At 46.8% G+C, this 23,719-nt stretch overlaps 1 long non-coding RNA gene across 1 annotated transcript; it reads right to left on the reverse strand.

Annotated features, from left to right (window-relative positions):
- Window positions 1-755: 755 nt before the first annotated feature.
- On the reverse strand, window positions 756-5,721 carry LOC127919902 (uncharacterized). Its single transcript, XR_008104396.1, has 3 exons — window positions 5,654-5,721; window positions 1,146-1,550; window positions 756-850 (listed from the first exon to the last, which is right to left on the reverse strand). It is a non-coding gene; the product is annotated as an uncharacterized LOC127919902 (long non-coding RNA).
- Window positions 5,722-23,719: the final 17,998 nt, after the last annotated feature.

Below are 23,719 nucleotides of genomic sequence, written 5' to 3' on the forward strand. Positions count from 1 at the left end.
AGACATGCTAACCTATCACCATTACCAATAACAGGGGAGATTAGCATGTAATATCATAGCCCCAAGACATGCTAACCTATCACCATTACAATAACAGGGGAGGTTAGCATGTAATATCATAGCCCCAAGACATGCTAACCTATCACCATTACCAATAACTGGGGAGGTTAGCATGCTATATCGTAGCCCCGAGACATGCTAACCTCTCACCATTACAATAACTGGGGAGGTTAGCATGTAATATCGTAGCCCCGGGACATGCTAACCTCTCACCATTACAATAACTGGGGAGGTTAGCATGTAATATCGTAGCCCCGGGACATGCTAACCTCTCACCATTACCAATAACAGGGGAGGTTAGCATGTAATATCATATCCCCAAGGCATGCTAACCTATCACCATTACCAATAACTGGGGAGGCATGTCTTGAGGGTATACTCTTTGACCCTCTGTAACTTCCTCCCTATTCATTATTATTCATGATTCATTCAGGATTATACACAATCATGGTAGCATCCAGATGAATGTAAAAGTGTTTAGAAACATATTCTATTCTTATTTACAATAAAAGTGACTCCAAAATGACACAATACATTATTTAATATAAATGTATTTTGGTCACAACATAATCTGAAACAGAACCAAAATGAACTGCAAATGCATCCAACAAGTTTGTGCTATGAATATGGGAGGTTAGCATGTTATATCATAGCCCCGAGACGTGCTAACCTATCACCATTACCAAAAACAGGGAGGTTAGCATCATAGCCCCAAGACATGCTAACCTATCACCATTACCAATAACAGGGGAGATTAGCATGTAATAGCATAGCCCCAAGACATGCTAACCTATCACCATTACAATAACAGGGAGATTAGCATGTAATATCATAGCCCCAAGACATGCTAACCTATCACCATTACAATAACAGGGAGATTAGCATGTAATATCATAGCCCCAAGACATGCTAACCTATCACCATTACCAATAACAGGGGAGGTTAGCATCACAGCCCCGAGACATGCTAACCTATCACCATTACCAATAACAGGGGAGGTTAGCATCATAGCCCCAAGACATGCTAACCTATCACCATTACCAATAACTGGGGAGGTTAGCATCATAGCCCCGAGACATGCTAACCTATCACCATTACAATAACAGGGGAGATTAGCATGTAATATCATAGCCCCAAGACATGCTAACCTATCACCATTACCAATAACAGGGGAGGTTAGCATCATAGCCCCGAGACATGCTAACCTATCACCATTACCAATAACAGGGGAGGTTAGCATCATAGCCCCGAGACATGCTAACCTATCACAAATACCAATAACAGGGGAGATTAGCATCATAGCCCCGAGACATGCTAACCTATCACCATTACCAATAACAGGGGAGGTTAGCATCATAGCCCCGAGACATGCTAACCTATCACCGTTACCAATAACAGGGGAGATTAGCATCATAGCCCCGAGACATGCTAACCTATCACAAATACCAATAACAGGGGAGATTAGCATCATAGCCCCGAGACATGCTAACCTATCACCATTACCAATAACAGGGGAGATTAGCATCATAGCCCCGAGACATGCTAATCTATCACCATTACCAATAACAGGGAGATTAGCATCATAGACCCGAGACATGCTAACCTATCACCATTACCAATAACAGGGAGATTAGCATCATAGCCCCTGAGACATGCTAACCTATCACCATTACCAATAACAGGGAGGTTATCATCATAGCCCCGAGACATGCTAAGACATGCTAACCTATCACCATTACCAATAACAGGGGAGGTTAGCATGTAATATCTTAGCCCCAAGACATGCTAACCTATCACCATTACCAATAACAGGGGAGGTTAGCATCATAGCCCCGAGACGTGCTAACCTATTAGCCATACCAATAACTGGGGAGGTTGGCATCATAGCCCCGAGACGTGCTAACCTATTAGCCATACCAATAACTGGGGAGGTTGGCATCATAGCCCCGAGACATGCTAAGACATGCTAACCTATCACCATTACAATAACAGGGAGGTTAGCATGTAATATCATAGCCCCAAGACATGCTAACCTATCACCATTACCAATAACTGGGGAGGTTAGCATGTTATATCGTAGCCCCGTGGCATGCTAACCTATCACCATTACCAATAACTGGGGAGGTTAGCATGCTATATCGTAACCCGAGACATGCTAACCTCTCACCATTACAATAACTGGGGAGGTTAGCATGTAATATCGTAGCCCCGGGACATGCTAACCTCTCACCATTACAATAACAGGGGAGGTTAGCATGTAATATCATATCCCCAAGGCATGCTAACCTATCACCATTACCAATAACTGGGGAGGCATGTCTTGGGGGTATAATCTTTGACCCTCTGTAACTTCCTCCCTATTCATTATTATTCATGATTCATTCAGGATTATACACAATCATGGTAGCATCCAGATGAATGTAAAAGTGTTTAGAAACATATTCTATTCTTATTTACAATAAAAGTGACTCCAAAATGACACAATACATTATTTAATATAAATGTATTTTGGTCACTGAAACAGAACCAAAATGAACTGCAAATGCATCCAACAAGTTTGTGCTATGAATATGGGAGATTAACATGTAATAGCATAGCCCTAAGACATGCTAACCTATCACCATTACCAATAACAGGGGAGGTTAGCATCATAGCCCCGAGACATGCTAACCTATCACCATTACCAATAACAGGGGAGGTTAGCATGTAATATCATAGCCCCAAGACATGCTAACCTATCACCATTACCAATAACAGGGGAGGTTAGCATCATAGCCCCGAGACATGCTAACCTATCACCATTACCAATAACAGGGGAGGTTAGCATCATAGCCCCGAGACATGCTAACCTATCACCATTACAATAACAGGGGAGGTTAGCATGTTATATCATAGCCCCGAGACGTGCTAACCTATCACCATTACAATAACAGGGGAGGTTAGCATGTTATATCATAGCCCCGAGACGTGCTAACCTATCACCATTACCAATAACAGGGGAGGTTAGCATCATAGCCCCGAGACATGCTAACCTATCACCATTGCCAATAACAGGGGAGATTAGCATCATAGCCCCGAGACATGCTAACCTATCACCATTACCAATAACAGGGGAGGTTAGCATCATAGCCCCGAGACATGCTAACCTATCACCATTACCAATAACATGGGAGATTAGCATCATAGCCCCGAGACATGCTAACCTATCACCATTACCAATAACAGGGGAGGTTAGCATCATAGCCCCGAGACATGCTAACCTATCACCATTACCAATAACAGGGAGGTTAGCATCATAGCCCCGAGACATGCTAACCTATCACCATTACCAATAACAGGGGAGATTAGCATGTAATATCATAGCCCCGAGACATGCTAACCTATCACCATTACCAATAACAGGGGAGATTAGCATCATAGCCCCGAGACATGCTAACCTATCACCATTACCAATAACAGGGGAGATTAGCATCATAGCCCCGAGACATGCTAACCTATCACCATTACCAATAACAGGGGAGGTTAGCATCATAGCCCCGAGATATGCTAACCTATCACCATTACAATAACAGGGGAGATTAGCATGTAATATCATAGCCCCAAGACATGCTAACCTATCACCATTACCAATAACAGGGGAGGTTAACATCATAGCCCCGAGACATGCTAACCTATCACCATTACCAATAACAGGGGATGTTAGCATCATAGCCCCGAGACATGCTAACCTATCACCATTACAATAACAGGGGAGATTAGCATGTAATATCATAGCCCCAAGACATGCTAACCTATCACCATTACCAATAACAGGGAGGTTAGCATCATAGCCCCGAGACATGCTAACCTATCACCATTACCAATAACAGGGGAGATTAGCATGTAATATCATAGCCCCAAGACATGCTAACCTATCACCATTACCAATAACAGGGGAGATTAGCATGTCATAGCATAGCCCCAAGACATGCTAACCTATCACTATTACAATAACAGGGGAGATTAGCATGTAATATCATAGCCCCAAGACATGCTAACCTATCACCATTACCAATAACAGGGAGGTTAGCATCATAGCCCCGAGACATGCTAACCTATCACCATTACCAATAACAGGGAGGTTAGCATCATAGCCCCAAGACATGCTAACCTATCACCATTACCAATAACTGGGGAGGTTAGCATCATAGCCCCGAGACATGCTAACCTATCACCATTACCAATAACAGGGGAGATTAGCATGTAATAGCATAGCCCCGAGACGTGCTAACCTATCACCATTACCAATAACAGGGAGGTTAGCATCATAGCCCCGAGACATGCTAACCTATCACCATTACCAATAACAGGGGAGGTTAGCATCATAGCCCCGAGACATGCTAACCTATCACCATTACCAATAACAGGGAGATTAGCATCATAGCCCCGAGACGTGCTAACCTATCACCATTACCAATAACAGGGGAGATTAGCATCATAGCCCCGAGACGTGCTAACCTATCACCATTACAATAACAGGGGAGGTTAGCATGTTATATCATAGCCCGAGACGTGCTAACCTATCACCATTACCAATAACAGGGGAGGTTAGCATCATAGCCCCGAGACATGCTAACCTATCACCATTACCAATAACAGGGAGGTTAGCATCATAGCCCCGAGACATGCTAACCTATCACCATTGCCAATAACAGGGGAGATTAGCATCATAGCCCCGAGACATGCTAACCTATCACCATTACCAATAACAGGGAGGTTAGCATCATAGCCCCGAGACATGCGAACCTATCACCATTACCAATAACAGGGGAGATTAGCATCATAGCCCCGAGACATGCTAACCTATCACCATTACCAATAACAGGGAGATTAGCATCATAGCCCCGAGACATGCTAACCTATCACCATTACCAATAACAGGGAGATTAGCATCATAGCCCCGAGACATGCTAACCTATCACCATTACCAATAACAGGGAGGTTAGCATCATAGCCCCGAGACATGCTAACCTATCACCATTGCCAATAACAGGGAGATTAGCATCATAGCCCCGAGACATGCTAACCTATCACCATTACCAATAACAGGGGAGGTTAGCATCATAGCCCCGAGACATGCTAACCTATCACCATTACCAATAACAGGGAGATTAGCATCATAGCCCCGAGACGTGCTAACCTATCACCATTACCAATAACAGGGAGTTTAGCATCATAGCCCCGAGACGTGCTAACCTATCACCATTACAATAACAGGGAGGTTAGCATGTTATATCATAGCCCCGAGACGTGCTAACCTATCACCATTACCAATAACAGGGAGGTTAGCATCATAGCCCCGAGACGTGCTAACCTATCACCATTACCAATAACAGGGGAGGTTAGCATCATAGCCCCGAGACGTGCTAACCTATCACCATTACCAATAACAGGGGAGATTAGCATGTAATATCATAGCCCCAAGACATGCTACCATTACCAATAACAGGGGAGATTAGCATGTAATAGCATAGCCCCAAGACATGCTAACCTATCACCATTACAATAACAGGGGAGATTAGCATGTAATATCATAGCCCCAAGACATGCTAACCTATCACCATTACCAATAACAGGGGAGGTTAGCATCATAGCCCCAAGACATGCTAACCTATCACCATTACCAATAACTGGGGAGGTTAGCATCATAGCCCCGAGACATGCTAACCTATCACCATTACCAATAACAGGGAGGTTAGCATCATAGCCCCGAGACCATTTATTTATTATTATTATTATATTTACCATTACCAATAACAGGGAGATTAGCATGTAATAGCATAGCCCCGAGACGTGCTAACCTATCACCATTACCAATAACAGGGAGGTTAGCATCATAGCCCGAGACATGTTAACCTATCACCATTACCAATAACAGGGAGGTTAGCATCATAGCCCGAGACATGCTAACCTATCACCATTACAATAACAGGGAGGTTAGCATGTTATATCATAGCCCCGAGGACGTGCTAACCTATCACCATTACAATAACAGGGGAGGTTAGCATGTTATATCATAGCCCCGAGACGTGCTAACCTATCACCATTACCAATAACAGGGAGGTTAACATCATAGCCCGAGACATGCTAACCTATCACCATTACCAATAACTGGGGAGGTTAGCATCATAGCCCGAGACATGCTAACCTATCACCATTACAATAACAGGGGAGGTTAGCATGTTATATCATAGCCCCGAGACGTGCTAACCTATCACCATTACAATAACAGGGGAGGTTAGCATGTTATATCATAGCCCGAGACGTGCTAACCTATCACCATTACCAATAACAGGGGAGGTTAGCATCATAGCCCGAGACATGCTAACCTATCACCATTACCAATAACTGGGGAGGTTAGCATCATAGCCCCGAGACATGCTAACCTATCACCATTACCAATAACAGGGGAGATTAGCATGTAATAGCATAGCCCGAGACGTGCTAACCTATCACCATTACCAATAACAGGGGAGGTTAGCATCATAGCCCCGAGACATGCTAACCTATCACCATTACAATAACAGGGAGGTTAGCATGTTATATCATAGCCCGAGACGTGCTAACCTATCACCATTACAATAACTGGGGAGGTTAGCATGTTATATCATAGCCCGAGACGTGCTAACCTATCACCATTACCAATAACAGGGGAGGTTAGCATCATAGCCCCGAGACATGCTAACCTATCACCATTACCAATAACAGGGGAGGTTAGCATCATAGCCCCGAGACATTTACATTTACATTACATTTAAGTCATTTAGCAGACGCTCTTATCCAGAACGACTTACAAATTGGTGCATACACCTTATGACAACCAGTGGAACAGCCACTTGCATCTAAATCTTGTTGGGGGGGGGTGAGAAGGATTACTTACCCTTACTTTCCCTATCCTAGGTATTCCTTGAAGAGGTGGGGTTTCAGGTGTCTCCGGAAGGTGGTGATTGACTCCGCTGTCCTGGCGTCGTGAGGGAGTTTGTTCCACCATTGGGGGCCAGAGCAGCGAACAGTTTTGACTGGGCTGAGCGGGAACTGTACTTCCTCAGTGGTAGGGAGGCGAGCAGGCCAGAGGTGGATGAACGCAGTGCCCTTGTTTGGGTGTAGGGCCTGATCAGAGCCTGGAGGTACTGAGGTGCCGTTCCCCTCACAGCTCCGTGGCGAGCACCATGGTCTTGTAGCGGATGCGAGCTTCAACTGGAAGCCAGTGGAGAGAGCGGAGGAGCGGGGTGACGTGAGAGAACTTGGGAAGGTTGAACACCAGACGGGCTGCGGCGTTCTGGATGAGTTGTAGGGGTTTAATGGCACAGGCAGGGAGCCCAGCCAACAGCGAGTTGCAGTAATCAAGACGGGAGATGACAAGTGCCTGGATTAGGACCTGCGCCGCTTCCTGTGTGAGGCAGGGTCGTACTCTGCGGATGTTGTAGAGCATGAACCTACAGGAACGGGACACCGCCTTGATATTAGTTGAGAACGTCAGGGTGTTGTCCAGGATCACGCCAAGGTTCTTAGCGCTCTGGGAGGAGGACACAATGGAGTTGTCAACCGTGATGGCGAGATCATGGAACGGGCAGTCCTTCCCCGGGAGGAAGAGGAGCTCCGTCTTGCTGAGGTTCAGCTTGAGGTGGTGATCCGTCATCCACACTGATATGTCTGCCAGACATGCAGAGATGCGATTCGCCACCTGGTCATCAGAAGGGGAAAGGAGAAGATTAATTGTGTGTCGTCTGCATAGCAATGATAGGAGAGACCATGTGAGATTATGACAGAGCCAAGTGACTTGGTGTATAGCGAGAATAAGAGAGGGCCTAGAACAGAGCCCTGGGGGACACCAGTGGTGAGAGCGCGTGGTGAGGAGACAGATTCTCGCCACGCCACCTGGTAGGAGCGACCTGTCAGGTAGGACGCAATCAAGCGTGGGCCGCGCCGGAGATGCCCAACTCGGAGAGGGTGGAGAGGAGGATCTGATGGTTCACAGTATCGAAGGCAGCCGATAGGTCTAGAAGGATGAGAGCCGAGGAGAGAGAGTTAGCTTTAGCAGTGCGGAGCGCCTCCGTGATACAGAGAAGAGCAGTCTCAGTTGAATGACTAGTCTTGAAACCTGACTGATTTGGATCAAGAAGGTCATTCTGAGAGAGATAGCGGTAGAGCTGGCCAAGGACGGCACGCTCAAGAGTTTTGGAGAGAAAAGAGAGAAGGGATACTGGTCTGTAGTTGTTGACATCGGAGGGATCGAGTGTAGGTTTTTTCAGAAGGGGTGCAACTCTCGCTCTCTTGAAGACGGGAGGGACGTAGCCAGCGGTCAGGGATGAGTTGATGAGCGAGGTGAGGTAAGGGAGAAGGTCTCCGGAAATGGTCTGGAGAAGAGAGGAGGGGATAGGGTCAAGCGGGCAGGTTGTTGGGCGGCCGGCCGTCACAAGACGTGAGATTTCATCTGGAGAGAGAGGGGAGAAAGAGGTCAGAGCATAGGGTAGGGCAGTGTGAGCAGAACCAGCGGTGTCGTTTGACTTAGCAAACGAGGATCGGATGTCATCGACCTTCTTTTCAAAATGGTTGACGAAGTCATCTGCAGAGAGGGAGGAGGGGGGATTCAGGAGGGAGGAGAAGGTGGCAAAGAGCTTCCTAGGGTTAGAGGCAGATGCTTGGAATTTAGAATGGTAGAAAGTGGCTTTAGCAGCAGAGACAGAGGAGGAAAATGTAGAGAGGAGGGAGTGAAAGGATGCCAGGTCCGCAGGGAGGCGAGTTTTCCTCCATTTCCGCTCGGCTGCCCGGAGCCCTGTTCTGTGAGCTCGCAATGAGTCGTCGAGCCACGGAGCGGGAGGGAGGACCGAGCCGGCCTGGAGGATAGGGGACATAGAGAGTCAAAGGATGCAGTAAGGGAGGAGAGGAGGGTTGAGGAGGCAGAATCAGGAGATAGGTTGGAGAAAGTTTGAGCAGAGGGAAGAGATGATAGGATGGAAGAGGAGAGAGTAGCGGGGGAGAGAGAGCGAAGGTTGGGACGGCGCGATACCATCCGAGTAGGGGCAGTGTGGGAAGTGTTGGATGAGAGCGAGAGGGAAAAGGATACAAGGTAGTGGTCGGAGACTTGGAGGGGAGTTGCAATGAGGTTAGTGGAAGAACAGCATCTAGTAAAGATGAGGTCAAGCGTATTGCCTGCCTTGTGAGTAGGGGGGGAAGGTGAGAGGGTGAGGTCAAAAGAGGAGAGGAGTGGAAAGAAGGAGGCAGAGAGGAATGAGTCAAAGGTAGACGTGGGGAGGTTAAAGTCGCCCAGAACTGTGAGAGGTGAGCCGTCCTCAGGAAAGGAGCTTATCAAGGCATCAAGCTCATTGATGAACTCTCCGAGGGAACCTGGAGGGCGATAAATGATAAGGATGTTAAGCTTGAAAGGGCTGGTAACTGTGACAGCATGGAATTCAAAGGAGGCAATAGACAGATGGGTAAGGGGAGAAAGAGAGAAAGACCACTTGGGAGAGATGAGGATCCCGGTGCCACCACCCCGCTGACCAGAAGCTCTCCGGGTGTGCGAGAACACGTGGGCGGACGAGGAGAGAGCAGTAGGAGTAGCAGTGTTATCTGTGGTGATCCATGTTTCCGTCAGTGCCAAGAAGTCAAGGGACTGGAGGGAGGCATAGGCTGAGATGAACTCTGCCTTGTTGGCCGCAGATCGGCAGTTCCAGAGGCTACCGGAGACCTGGAACTCCACGTGGGTCGTACGCGCTGGGACCACCAGATTAGGGTGGTCGCGGCCACGCGGTGTGGAGCGTTTGTATGGTCTGTGCAGAGAGGAGAGAACAGGGATAGACAGACACATAGTTGACAGGCTACAGAAAAGGCTACGCTAATGCAAGGAAATTGAATGACAAGTGGACTACACGTCTCGAATGTTCAGAAAGTTAAGCTTACGTGGCAAGAATCTTATTGACTAAAATGATTAAAATGATACAGTACTGCTAGAGTAGGCTAGCTGGCAGTAGCTGCGTTGTTGGCCCTACACTAATCTAGTCGTTCCGTTGAGTGTAATAAGACATGCTAACCTATCACCATTGCCAATAACAGGGGAGATTAGCATCATAGCCCCGAGACATGCTAACCTATCACCATTACCAATAACAGGGAGGTTAGCATCATAGCCCCGAGACATGCTAACCTATTACCATTACAATAACAGGGGAGGTTAGCATGTTATATCATAGCCCTGAGACGTGCTAACCTATCACCATTACAATAACAGGGGAAGTTAGAATGTTATATCATAGCCCCGAGACGTGCTAACCTATCACCATTACCAATAACAGGGGAGGTTAGCATCATAGCCCCGAGACATGCTAACCTATCACCATTACCAATAACAGGGAGGTTAGCATCATAGCCCCGAGACATGCTAACCTATCACCATTGCCAATAACAGGGAGATTAGCATCATAGCCCCGAGACATGCTAACCTATCACCATTACCAATAACAGGGGAGGTTAGCATCATAGCCCCGAGACATGCTAACCTATCACCATTACCAATAACAGGGGAGGTTAGCATCATAGCCCCGAGACATGCTAACCTATCACCATTACCAATAACAGGGGAGATTAGCATGTAATAGCATAGCCCCGAGACGTGCTAACCTATCACCATTACCAATAACAGGGGAGGTTAGCATCATAGCCCCGAGACATGCTAACCTATCACCATTACCAATAACAGGGGAGGTTAGCATCATAGCCCCGAGACATGCTAACCTATCACCATTACCAATAACAGGGGAGATTAGCATCATAGCCCCGAGACATGCTAACCTATCACCATTACCAATAACAGGGGAGATTAGCATGTAATAGCATAGCCCCGAGACGTGCTAACCTATCACCATTACCAATAACAGGGGAGGTTAGCATCATAGCCCCGAGACGTGCTAACCTATCACCATTACCAATAACAGGGGAGGTTAGCATCATAGCCCCGAGACATGCTAACCTATCACCATTACAATAACAGGGGAGGTTAGCATGTTATATCATAGCCCCGAGACGTGCTAACCTATCACCATTACAATAACAGGGGAGGTTAGCATGTTATATCATAGCCCCGAGACGTGCTAACCTATCACCATTACCAATAACAGGGAGGTTAGCATCATAGCCCCGAGACATGCTAACCCATCACCATTACCAATAACAGGGAGGTTAGCATCATAGCCCCGAGACATGCTAACCTATCACCATTGCCAATAACAGGGAGATTAGCATCATAGCCCCGAGACATGCTAACCTATCACCATTACCAATAACAGGGAGGTTAGCATCATAGCCCCGAGACATGCTAACCTATCACCATTACCAATAACAGGGAGATTAGCATCATAGCCCGAGACATGCTAACCTATCACCATTACCAATAACAGGGAGATTAGCATCATAGCCCCGAGACATGCTAACCTATCACCATTACCAATAACAGGGAGGTTAGCATCATAGCCCCGAGACATGCTAACCTATCACCATTACCAATAACAGGGGAGATTAGCATGTAATATCATAGCCCCAAGACATGCTAACCTATCACCATTACCAATAACTGGGGAGGTTAGCATGTAATATCATAGCCCCAAGACATGCTAACCTATCACCATTACCAATAACAGGGGAGGTTAGCATCATAGCCCCGAGACGTGCTAACCTATCACCATTACCAATAACAGGGGAGGTTAGCATCATAGCCCCGAGACATGCTAACCTATCACCATTACCAATAACAGGGGAGGTTAGCATCATAGCCCCGAGACATGCTAACCTATCACCATTACAATAACAGGGGAGATTAGCATGTAATATCATAGCCCCAAGACATGCTAACCTATCACCATTACCAATAACAGGGAGGTTAGCATCATAGCCCCGAGACATGCTAACCTATCACCATTACCAATAACAGGGGAGGTTAGCATCATAGCCCCGAGACATGCTAACCTATCACCATTACAATAACAGGGGAGATTAGCATGTAATATCATAGCCCCAAGACATGCTAACCTATCACCATTACCAATAACAGGGGAGGTTAGCATCATAGCCCCGAGACATGCTAACCTATCACCATTACCAATAACAGGGGAGATTAGCATGTAATATCATAGCCCCAAGACATGCTAACCTATCACCATTACCAATAACAGGGGAGATTAGCATGTAATAGCATAGCCCCAAGACATGCTAACCTATCACCATTACAATAACAGGGGAGATTAGCATGTAATATCATAGCCCCAAGACATGCTAACCTATCACCATTACCAATAACAGGGGAGGTTAGCATCATAGCCCCGAGACATGCTAACCTATCACCATTACCAATAACAGGGGAGGTTAGCATCATAGCCCCGAGACATGCTAACCTATCACCATTACCAATAACAGGGGAGGTTAGCATCATAGCCCCGAGACATGCTAACCTATCACCATTACCAATAACAGGGGAGATTAGCATGTAATAGCATAGCCCCGAGACGTGCTAACCTATCACCATTACCAATAACAGGGGAGGTTAGCATCATAGCCCCGAGACATGCTAACCTATCACCATTACCAATAACAGGGGAGGTTAGCATCATAGCCCCGAGACATGCTAACCTATCACCATTACCAATAACAGGGGAGATTAGCATCATAGCCCCGAGACGTGCTAACCTATCACCATTACCAATAACAGGGGAGATTAGCATCATAGCCCCGAGACGTGCTAACCTATCACCATTACAATAACAGGGGAGGTTAGCATGTTATATCATAGCCCCGAGACATGCTAACCTATCACCATTACCAATAACAGGGGAGGTTAGCATCATAGCCCCGAGACATGCTAACCTATCACCATTACCAATAACAGGGAGGTTAGTATCATAGCCCCGAGACATGCTAACCTATCACCATTGCCAATAACAGGGGAGATTAGCATCATAGCCCCGAGACATGCTAACCTATCACCATTACCAATAACAGGGGAGGTTAGCATCATAGCCCCGAGACATGCTAACCTATCACCATTACCAATAACAGGGGAGATTAGCATCATAGCCCCGAGACATGCTAACCTATCACCATTACCAATAACAGGGGAGATTAGCATCATAGCCCCGAGACATGCTAACCTATCACCATTACCAATAACAGGGGAGGTTAGCATCATAGCCCCGAGACATGCTAACCTATCACCATTACCAATAACAGGGGAGGTTAGCATCATAGCCCCGAGACATGCTAACCTATCACCATTACAATAACAGGGGAGATTAGCATGTAATATCATAGCCCCAAGACATGCTAACCTATCACCATTACCAATAACAGGGGAGATTAGCATGTAATATCATAGCCCCAAGACATGCTAACCTATCACCATTACCAATAACAGGGGAGGTTAGCATCATAGCCCCGAGACATGCTAACCTATCACCATTACCAATAACAGGGGAGGTTAGCATCATAGCCCCGAGACATGCTAAACTATCACCATTACAATAAGAGGGGAGATTAGCATGTAATATCATAGCCCCAAGACATGCTAACCTATCACCATTACCAATAACAGGGGAGGTTAGCATCATAGCCCCGAGACATGCTAACCTGTCACCATTACCAATAACAGGGGAGATTAGCATGTAATATCATAGCCCCAAGACATGCTAACCTATCACCATTACCAATAACAGGGGAGATTAGCATGTAATAGCATAGCCCCAAGACATGCTAACCTATCACCATTACCAATAACAGGGAGGTTAGCATCATAGCCCCGAGACATGCTAACCTATCACCATTACCAATAACAGGGGAGGTTAGCATCATAGCCCCGAGACATGCTAACCTATCACCATTACCAATAACTGGGAGGTTAGCATCATAGCCCCGAGACGTGCTAACCTATCACCATTACCAATAACAGGGGAGATTAGCATGTAATATCATAGCCCCAAGACATGCTAACCTATCACCATTACCAATAACAGGGGAGATTAGCATGTAATATCATAGCCCCAAGACATGCTAACCTATCACCATTACCAATAACAGGGGAGGTTAGCATCATAGCCCCGAGACATGCTAACCTATCACCATTACCAATAACAGGGGAGGTTAGCATCATAGCCCCGAGACATGCTAACCTATCACCATTACCAATAACAGGGGAGGTTAGCATCATAGCCCCGAGACATGCTAACCTATCACCATTACCAATAACAGGGAGATTAGCATGTAATAGCATAGCCTCGAGACGTGCTAACCTATCACCATTACCAATAACAGGGGAGGTTAGCATCATAGCCCCGAGACATGCTAACCTATCACCATTACCAATAACAGGGGAGGTTAGCATCATAGCCCCGAGACATGCTAACCTATCACCATTACCAATAACAGGGGAGGTTAGCATCATAGCCCCGAGACATGCTAACCTATCACCATTACCAATAACAGGGGAGATTAGCATCATAGCCCCGAGACGTGCTAACCTATCACCATTACAATAACAGGGGAGGTTAGCATGTTATATCATAGCCCCGAGACGTGCTAACCTATCACCATTACCAATAACAGGGGAGGTTAGCATCATAGCCCCGAGACATGCTAACCTATCACCATTACCAATAACAGGGGAGGTTAGCATCATAGCCCCGAGACATGCTAACCTATCACCATTGCCAATAACAGGGGAGATTAGCATCATAGCCCCGAGACATGCTAACCTATCACCATTACCAATAACAGGGGAGGTTAGCATCATAGCCCCGAGACATGCTAACCTATCACCATTACCAATAACAGGGGAGATTAGCATCATAGCCCCGAGACATGCTAACCTATCACCATTACCAATAACAGGGGAGATTAGCATCATAGCCCCGAGACATGCTAACCTATCACCATTACCAATAACAGGGAGATTAGCATCATAGCCCCGAGACATGCTAACCTATCACCATTACCAATAACAGGGGAGGTTAGCATCATAGCCCCGAGACATGCTAACCTATCACCATTGCCAATAACAGGGAGATTAGCATCATAGCCCCGAGACATGCTAACCTATCACCATTACCAATAACAGGGGAGGTTAGCATCATAGCCCCGAGACATGCTAACCTATCACCATTGCCAATAACAGGGGAGGTTAGCATCATAGCCCCGAGACATGCTAACCTATCACCATTACCAATAACAGGGGAGATTAGCATCATAGCCCCGAGACATGCTAACCTATCACCATTACCAATAACAGGGGAGATTAGCATCATAGCCCCGAGATGTGCTAACCTATCACCATTACCAATAACAGGGGAGATTAGCATCATAGCCCCGAGACGTGCTAACCTATCACCATTACAATAACAGGGGAGGTTAGCATGTTATATCATAGCCCCGAGACGTGCTAACCTATCACCATTACAATAACAGGGGAGGTTAGCATGTTATATCATAGCCCCGAGACGTGCTAACCTATCACCATTACAATAACAGGGGAGGTTAGCATGTTATATCATAGCCCCGAGACGTGCTAACCTATCACCATTACCAATAACAGGGGAGGTTAGCATCATAGCCCCGAGACATGCTAACCTATCACCATTACCAATAACAGGGAGGTTAGCATCATAGCCCCGAGACATGCTAAGACATGCTAACCTATCACCATTACCAATAACAGGGAGATTAGACATTTACATTACATTTAACTCATTTAGCAGACGCTCTTATCCAGAGCGACTTACAAATTGGTGCATTCACCTTATGACATCCAGTGGAACAGCCACTTTACAATAGTGCATCTAAATCTTTTAAGGGGGGTGAGAAGGATTACTTTATCCTATCCTAGGTATTCCTTAAAGAGGTGGGGTTTCAGGTGTCTCCGGAAGGTGGTGATTGACTCCGCTGTCCTGGCGTCGTGGGGAGTTTGTTCCACCATTGGGGGCCAGAGCAGCGAACAGTTTTGACTGGGCTGAGCGGGAACTGTACTTCCTCAGTGGTAGGGAGGCGAGCAGGCCAGAGGTGGATGAACGCAGTGCCCTTGTTTGGGTGTAGGGCCTGATCAGAGCCTGGAGGTACTGAGGTGCCGTTCCCCTCACAGCTCCGTAGGCAAGCACCATGGTCTTGTAGCGGATGCGAGCTTCAACTGGAAGCCAGTGGAGAGAGCGGAGGAGCGGGGTGACGTGAGAGAACTTGGGAAGGTTGAACACCAGACGGGCTGCGGCGTTCTGGATGAGTTGTAGGGGTTTAATGGAACAGGCAGGGAGCCCAGCCAACAGCGAGTTGCAGTAATCCAGACGGGAGATGACAAGTGCCTGGATTAGGACCTGCGCCGCTTCCTGTGTGACGCAGGGTCGTACTCTGCGGATGTTGTAGAGCATGAACCTACAGGAACGGGCCACCGCCTTGATGTTAGTTGAGAACGACAGGGTGTTGTCCATGATCACGCCAAGGTTCTTAGCGCTCTGGGAGGAGGACACAATGGAGTTGTCAACCGTGATGGCGAGATCATGGAACGGGCAGTCCTTCCCCGGGAGGAAGAGCAGCTCCGTCTTGCCGAGGTTCAGCTTGAGGTGGTGATCCGTCATCCACACTGATATGTCTGCCAGACATGCAGAGATGCGATTCGCCACCTGGTCATCAGAAGGGGGAAAGGAGAAGATCCTTAATTGTGTGTTGTCTGCATAGCAATGATAGGAGAGACCATGTGAGGTTATGACAGAGCCAAGTGACTTGGTGTATAGCGAGAATAGGAGAGGGCCTAGAACAGAGCCCTGGGGGACACCAGTGGTGAGAGCGCGTGGTGAGGAGACAGATTCTCGCCACGCCACCTGGTAGGAGCGACCTGTCAGGTAGGACGCAATCAAGCGTGGGCCGCGCCGGAGATGCCCAACTCGGAGAGGGTGGAGAGGAGGATCTGATGGTTCACAGTATCGAAGGCAGCCGATAGGTCTAGAAGGATGAGAGCAGAGGAGAGAGAGTTAGCTTTAGCGGTGCGGAGCGCCTCCGTGATACAGAGAAGAGCAGTCTCAGTTGAATGACTAGTCTTGAAACCTGACTGATTTGGATCAAGAAGGTCATTCTGAGAGAGATAGCGGGAGAGCTGGCCAAGGACGGCACGTTCAAGAGTTTTGGAGAGAAAAGAAAGAAGGGATACTGGTCTGTAGTTGATGACATCGGAGGGATCGAGTGTAGGTTTTTTCAGAAGGGGTGCAACTCTCGCTCTCTTGAAGACGGAAGGGACGTAGCCAGCGGTCAGGGATGAGTTGATGAGCGAGGTGAGGTAAGGGAGAAGGTCTCCGGAAATGGTCTGGAGAAGAGAGGAGGGGATAGGGTCAGCGGGCAGGTTGTTGGGCGGCCGGCCGTCACAAGATGCGAGATTTCATCTGGAGAGAGAGGGGAGAAAGAGGTCAGAGCACAGGGTAGGGCAGTGTGAGCAGAACCAGCGGTGTCGTTTGACTTAGCAAACGAGGATCGGATGTCGTCAACCTTCTTTTCAAAATGGTTGACGAAGTCATCTGCAGAGAGGGAGGAGGGGGGAGGGGGAGGAGGATTCAGGAGGGAGGAGAAGGTGGCAAAGAGCTTCCTAGGGTTAGAGGCAGATGCTTGGAATTTAGAGTGGTAGAAAGTGGCTTTAGCAGCAGAGACAGAGGAGGAAAATGTAGAGAGGAGGGAGTGATAGGATGCCAGGTCCGCAGGGATTAAGTTTTCCTCCATTTCCGCTCGGCTGCCCGGAGCCCTGTTCTGTGAGCTCGCAATGAGTCGTCGAGCCACGGAGCGGGAGGGGAGGACCGAGCCGGCCTGGAAGATAGGGGACATAGAGAGTCAAAGGATGCAGAAAGGAGGAGAGGAGGGTTGAGGAGGCAGAATCAGGAGATAGGTTGGAGAAGGTTTGAGCAGAGGGAAGAGATGATAGGATGGAAGAGGAGAGAAGCGGGGGAGAGAGCGAAGGTTGGGACGGCGCGATACCATCCAGTAGGGGCAGTGTGGGAAGTGTTGGATGAGAGCGAGAGGGAAAAGGATACAAGGTAGTGGTCGGAGACTTGGAGGGGAGTTGCAATGAGGTTAGTGGAAGAACAGCATCTAGTAAAGATGAGGTCAGCGTATTGCCTGCCTTGTGAGTAGGGGGAAGGTGAGAGGTGAGGTCAAAAGAGGAGCTAACCTATCAGGAGTGGAAGAAGGAGGCAGAGAGGAATGAGTCAAATGTAGACGTGGGGAGGTTAAAGTCGCCCAGAACTGTGAGAGGTGAGCCGTCCTCAGGAAAGGAGCTCATCAAGGCATCAAGCTCATTGATGAACTCTCCGAGGGACCTGGAGGGCGATAAATGATAAGGATGTTAAGCTTGAAAGGGCTGGTAACTGTGACAGCATGAAATTCAAAGGAGGCGATAGACAGATGGGTAAGGAGAGAGAGAATGACCACTTTGGAGAGATGAGGATCCCGGTGCCACCACCCCGCTGACCAGAAGCTCTCGGGGTGTGCATTAGAACACGTGGGCGGACGAAGAGAGAGCAGTAGTAGTAGCAGTGTTATCTGTGGTGATCCATGTTTCCGTCAGTGCCAGAAGTCGAGGGACTGGAGGGAGGCATAGGCTGAGATGAACTCTGCCTAGCAGATCGGCAGTTCCAGAGGCTACCGGAGACCTGGAACTCCACGTGGGTCGTGCGCGCTGGGACCACCAGATTAGGGTGGCGCGGCCACGCGGTGTAAGCGTTTGTATGGTCTGTGCAGAGAGGAGAGAACAGGGATAGACAGACACATAGTTGACAGGCTACAGAAGAGGCTACGCTAATGCAAGGAGATTGGAATGACAAGTGGACTACACGTCTCGAATGTTCAGAAAGTTAAGCTTACGTAGCAAGAATCTTATTGACTAAAATGATTAAAATGATACAGTACTGCTGAAGTAGGCTAGCTGGCAGTGGCTGCGTTGTTGACACTACACTAATCAAGTCGTTCCGTTGAGTGTAATAGTTTCTACAGTGCTGATATTCAGGGGCTAGCTGGCTAGCTAGCAGTGTTGATTACGTTACGTTGCGTTAAAAGAACGACAATAGCTGGCTAGCTAACCTAGAAAATCGCTCTAGACTACACAATTATCTTTGATACACAGACGGCTATGTAGCTAGCTATGTAGCTAGCTACGATCAAACAAATCAAACCGTTGTGCTGTAATGAAATGAAATGAAAATGTGATACTACCTGTGGAGCGAAGCGGAATGCGACCGGGTTTTGAGTGCGGAAGTTCTATTCAGTAGGCGTTGGCTAGCTGTTGGCTAGCTAGCAGTGTCTCCTACGTTAGGACGACAAATAGCTGGCTAGCTAACCTCGGTAAATTAAGATAATCACTCTAAGACTACACGCTCTAAACTACACAATTATCTTGGATACGAAGACAGCAAAGACAACTATGTAGCTAGCTAACACTACACTAATCAAGTCGTTCAGTTGAGTGTAATAGTTTCTACAGTGCTGCTATTCGGTAGACGGTGGACGTTTGCTGGCTGGCTAGCTGCTGGGCAGATAGCAGTGTAGACTACGTTATCGACGAAATACGAAGTTGCAATAGAAGTGCTGACTGTTTCACTTTGTTGTCCTCTTTCTTTTCCTTTTTCTTCTGTCCTTCTTTTGTCATTTTGTCTTCCTTTCTTCTGTTAACTAGATATTTTTTGTTGTTATTCTTTATAAGCTAGCTAGCTTCTTCCAGGAGAGTCCCTAGCAACTGCTTAGCAACAAGTAAACAATTCTGCTAGCAATTCAGCTAGCTAAGATAACTGTACAATTTTATGAATAAATACTTTTTCAAAAGCCTGTCTTTTTTGGTTTGTTCTTTGTTTTGTCTTCTATTGAGTCTTGCAGTTTTCTCTTGATTTTTTTCGATGTACTTCACTCTAAAAAAACATTTAAATCTCAATATATACAGGAGCTCATTTTTCAGCAGCTGCTCAATTTAGAACTCCGGAACACAAGACTAGCATGATTAGCATGTAATATCATAGCCCCAAGACATGCTAACCTATCACCATTACCAATAACAGGGGAGGTTAGCATCATAGCCCCGAGACATGCTAAGACATGCTAACCTATCACCATTACCAATAACAGGGGAGATTAGCATGTAATATCATAGCCCCAAGACATGCTAACCTATCACCATTACCAATAACAGGGGAGGTTAGCATCATAGCCCCGAGACATGCTAACCTATCACCATTACCAATAACAGGGGAGGTTAGCATGTAATATCATAGCCCCAAGACATGCTAACCTATCACCATTACCAATAACTGGGGAGGTTAGCATGTTATATCGTAGCCCCGTGGCATGCTAACCTATCACCATTACCAATAACTGGGGAGGTTAGCATGCTATATCGTAGCCCGAGACATGCTAACCTCTCACCATTACAATAACTGGGGAGGTTAGCATCATAGCCCGGGACATGCTAACCTCTCACCATTACAATAATAAGGGGAGGTTAGCATGTAATATCATATCCCCAAGGCATGCTAACCTATCACCATTACCAATAACTGGGAGGCATGTCTTGGGGGTATAATCTTTGACCCTCTGTAACTTCCTCCCTATTCATTATTATTCATGATTCATTCAGGATTATACACAATCATGGTAGCATCCAGATGAATGTAAAAGTGTTTAGAAACATATTCTATTCTTATTTACAATAAAAGTGACTCCAAAATGACACAATACATTATTTAATATAAATGTATTTTGGTCACAACATAATCTGAAACAGAACCAAAATGAACTGCAAATGCATCCACAAGTTTGTGCTATGAATATGGGAGGTTAGCATGTTATATCATAGCCCCGAGACGTGCTAACCTATCACCATTACCAATAACAGGGGAGGTTAGCATCATAGCCCCGAGACATGCTAACCTATCACCATTACCAATAACAGGGGAGGTTAGCATCATAGCCCCGAGACATGCTAACCTATCACCATTACCAATAACAGGGGAGATTAGCATCATAGCCCCGAGACATGCTAACCTATCACCATTACCAATAACAGGGGAGATTAGCATCATAGCCCCGAGACATGCTAACCTATCACCATTACCAATAACAGGGGAGATTAGCATCATAGCCCCGAGACATGCTAACCTATCACCATTACCAATAACAGGGGAGGTTAGCATCATAGCCCCGAGACATGCTAACCTATCACCATTACCAATAACAGGGGAGATTAGCATCATAGCCCCGAGACATGCTAACCTATCACCATTACCAATAACAGGGAGGTTAGCATCATAGCCCCGAGACATGCTAACCTATCACCATTACCAATAACAGGGGAGGTTAGCATCATAGCCCGAGACATGCTAACCTATCACCATTACCAATAACAGGGAGATTAGCATCATAGCCCCGAGACATGCTAACCTATCACAAATACCAATAACAGGGGAGATTAGCATCATAGCCCCGAGACATGCTAACCTATCACCATTACCAATAACAGGGGAGGTTAGCATCATAGCCCCGAGACATGCTAACCTATCACCATTACCAATAACAGGGGAGATTAGCATCATAGCCCCGAGACATGCTAACCTATCACCATTACCAATAACAGGGGAGATTAGCATCATAGCCCCGAGACATGCTAACCTATCACCATTACCAATAACAGGGGAGGTTAGCATCATAGCCCCGAGACATGCTAACCTATCACCATTACCAATAACAGGGGAGATTAGCATCATAGCCCCGAGACGTGCTAACCTATCACCATTACCAATAACAGGGGAGATTAGCATCATAGCCCCGAGACGTGCTAACCTATCACCATTACAATAACAGGGGAGGTTAGCATGTTATATCATAGCCCCGAGACGTGCTAACCTATCACCATTACAATAACAGGGGAGGTTAGCATGTTATATCATAGCCCCGAGACGTGCTAACCTATCACCATTACCAATAACAGGGGAGGTTAGCATCATAGCCCCGAGACATGCTAACCTATCACCATTACCAATAACAGGGGAGGTTAGCATCATAGCCCCGAGACATGCTAACCTATCACCATTGCCAATAACAGGGGAGATTAGCATCATAGCCCCGAGACATGCTAACCTATCACCATTACCAATAACAGGGGAGGTTAGCATCATAGCCCCGAGACATGCTAACCTATCACCATTACCAATAACAGGGGAGATTAGCATCATAGCACCGAGACATGCTAACCTATCACCAATACCAATAACAGGGAGATTAGCATCATAGTCCCGAGACATGCTAACCTATCACCATTACCAATAACAGGGAGATTAGCATCATAGCCCCGAGACATGCTAACCTATCACCATTACCAATAACAGGGAGGTTAGCATCATAGCCCCGAGACATGCTAACCTATCACCATTGCCAATAACAGGGGAGATTAGCATCATAGCCCCGAGACATGCTAACCTATCACCATTACCAATAACAGGGGAGATTAGCATCATAGCCCCGAGACATGCTAACCTATCACCATTACCAATAACAGGGGAGGTTAGCATCATAGCCCCGAGACATGCTAACCTATCACCATTGCCAATAACAGGGGAGATTAGCATCATAGCCCCGAGACATGCTAACCTATCACCATTACCAATAACAGGGGAGGTTAGCATCATAGCCCCGAGACGTGCTAACCTATCACCATTACCAATAACAGGGGAGGTTAGCATCATAGCCCCGAGACGTGCTAACCTATCACCATTACCAATAACAGGGGAGGTTAGCATCATAGCCCCGAGACATGCTAACCTATCACCATTACCAATAACAGGGGAGGTTAGCATCATAGCCCCGAGACATGCTAACCTATCACCATTACCAATAACAGGGGAGGTTAGCATCAGACATGCTAAGACATGCTAACCTATCACCATTACCAATAACAGGGGAGATTAGCATGTAATATCATAGCCCCAAGACATGCTAACCTATCACCATTACCAATAACAGGGAGGTTAGCATCATAGCCCCGAGACGTGCTAACCTATCACCATTACCAATAACAGGGGAGATTAGCATGTAATATCATAGCCCCAAGACATGCTAACCTATCACCATTACCAATAACAGGGGAGGTTAGCATCATAGCCCCGAGACGTGCTAACCTATCACCATTACCAATAACAGGGGAGATTAGCATGTAATATCATAGCCCCAAGACATGCTAACCTATCACCATTACCAATAACAGGGAGATTAGCATCATAGCCCCGAGACATGCTAACATGCTAACCTATCACCATTACCAATAACAGGGAGGTTAGCATCATAGCCCCGAGACATGCTAAGACATGCTAACCTATCACCATTACCAATAACAGGGGAGGTTAGCATCATAGCCCCGAGACATGCTAACCTATCACCATTACCAATAACAGGGAGATTAGCATCATAGTCCCGAGACATGCTAACCTATCACCATTACCAATGACAGGGAGGTTAGCATCATAGCCCCGAGACATGCTAACCTATCACCATTACCAATAACAGGGGAGGTTAACATCATAGCCCCGAGACATGCTAACCTATCACCATTACCAATAACAGGGGAGATTAGCATCAT

The sequence above is a fragment of the Oncorhynchus keta genome, unplaced genomic scaffold (assembly GCF_023373465.1).
Source record: "Oncorhynchus keta strain PuntledgeMale-10-30-2019 unplaced genomic scaffold, Oket_V2 Un_contig_17827_pilon_pilon, whole genome shotgun sequence".
Taxonomy (NCBI): Eukaryota; Metazoa; Chordata; class Actinopteri; order Salmoniformes; family Salmonidae; genus Oncorhynchus; species Oncorhynchus keta.